This window comes from Sus scrofa, chromosome 6, assembly GCF_054392235.1.
Source record: "Sus scrofa isolate SSC_HxYL_T2T_F1_AM1 chromosome 6, Sscrofa_HxYL_maternal_Yorkshire_Landrace_v2.0, whole genome shotgun sequence".
In the NCBI taxonomy this organism is placed as follows: domain Eukaryota; kingdom Metazoa; phylum Chordata; class Mammalia; order Artiodactyla; family Suidae; genus Sus; species Sus scrofa.
The window spans coordinates 48,614,981-48,616,940 of record NC_139388.1 but is presented as its reverse complement, the minus strand read 5'-3'; positions in this window follow the sequence as shown (position 1 = coordinate 48,616,940).

Genomic DNA, 1,960 nt, shown 5'->3' with positions numbered 1-1,960 from the left:
GCAGCGGCGGCGGCGGCGGCGGACACGGGAGGGAGGAGGGAGAGGGAGGGGGCGGGATGAATCACCGCGGGGGGAGGGCGCGGCTGCCCAGCCTTTGCCGCAGCGGCCCGGGAGGCGCCCGCTGCACCGGCCTCTCCCGGTGGCGCAGGGACCGCGGCTTCTGGGAGTAGGGCGCAGGGTCTGGGTGTCCGAGCCTTCCAGACTCTGAGGACCCCCAGCATCGGGGTCTGCGAAAAGTCACCCCCAGAGTCACAAGAGGACTTGGAGGGCGGCTTGAGGACAGGGTTTCAGACTTCGAAATTATGGAGGTCGTCCTCTTGGGATCTTGAGGGGAACTTGCCTGGGACCTCCAAGTGACACCCCCCCCCCGCGCCCAGATCCCTGGCACCCGAGCCTGGAGGTCACTGTGTGGGAACCCGAGTGGGCACGGGGCGGCGTGGGGGGCGGGGGCGGTGTCAGGCTTGGGCGGCTTCGTACTCCAGGCTCCTCCCCAGCAGGAGGGACACCCGAGATCCAAACCACAGGCTGCTCTAGGGACCTGGCGTGCCAGGTTTCAAGAGGGGGGCCTTTCACGACCCCCTGCTCTCTTTGTCTCTGACATCATCTTCTACTCCTCTCCCCGCCCCCTCCTCCCTCCCCCCTCCTCCCTCCCCACCGCTCTCCTAGCCCCTGCTGTTCCCAGCACACCGAGCACATCCCCACCTCCGGGCCTCCTCCCTTGCTCTCCTCTGCTTGGACCGTTCTTCCCCGAGGTGACCCAAGGACTCACGTCCTCTCCTCCTGCAGCTCTTGGCGCCAATGTCACCTTCATCAGGCCTTCTGTCCATTCAGGACCAACGGGCCCTCACCCTCCCTGACTTGACCTCTTTTACTAGTTTTGTTTTTTGTGGGTTTTTTTTTTTTTCCCTTTTTTTTCCCCACAGCAGTTGTCACTACCTGACATTATTTTCATCCTTATACAGCGTCTCTGCTCGTTGCTTGTCTCTCCAGCCCTGGAAAACAGACTCCCCGAGGGTCAGGACAAGGTCCTGTGCACCACTTCGTCACCAGCACCTTCATGGGAGGGGCTCCCTACCTATTGTCAAATGAATAAATAACTGCGATGCTGGAGCCCTTCGGATATGCTGGATCCACTTCTACCTCCCCAGACATTTGCAGCAAGTGCTATTATTATCTGCCTTTTACAGACCAGGAAACTGAGGCTGAGAGGTCACACGGCAGGCCTCAGGTGTCTCTGGAATCCTGCCAGGCAACGGCGGGAGTTTGTCTACTAAATGGAGAGGATGCGGGTGGGGGCTCTGGCTCAGGACCAGGGCGGGAGTGAGACTTTTGGCTGAGGGTCGTTTCTTAGGTCCTGACCTCCAGTTCTAGGTGGGGTGAAGTTCAAGAATCCCCCCAGCCCAGGCTTGCCAGGCAAAAGGAACCAAGAGCGATGCTGACCCCGGGGGCAGAGGGAGAGGAAGCCAGGGACACCGGACACTTTTGTGGTCTGAGATTTTGTGCCAGCACCACCTGGGCTGTGAAATTCCTCTACAGAAAATAACTCTCTTGCTGTTCCGAGCCCTCCCTCTTGTGGGGGTGGCAGGCAGAGGCACAGTGAGGACAGGCCTTAGGCACCAGGTCGGGGCACCTGGTGATAGCAACAAACTCACGTTCCCTGAGCACCTACTATGAGCTGGGTGCTGTTCTAAGCCCTTCACTAATATTAAATAGCATTTAACTCTTCCTACAAGGTGGGTGTTACTATTATGCCCCTTTTACAGGTATGGGAAACTGAGGCTCAAGGATGGGTTACTTGCCGTGATCACATAGCTGGAGGATAGGAGAGGCTGGCTTTGCCTTTTGCCACTTGTGCACCATCCTGCTCCTATCCAGCCCCTCTCCTCGTCCTCTACCCTAAGCCATCAGTTAAGATCCTTACAGCCTAGCTGTGATTTGTCTCTTTACCCCTCACTCACTC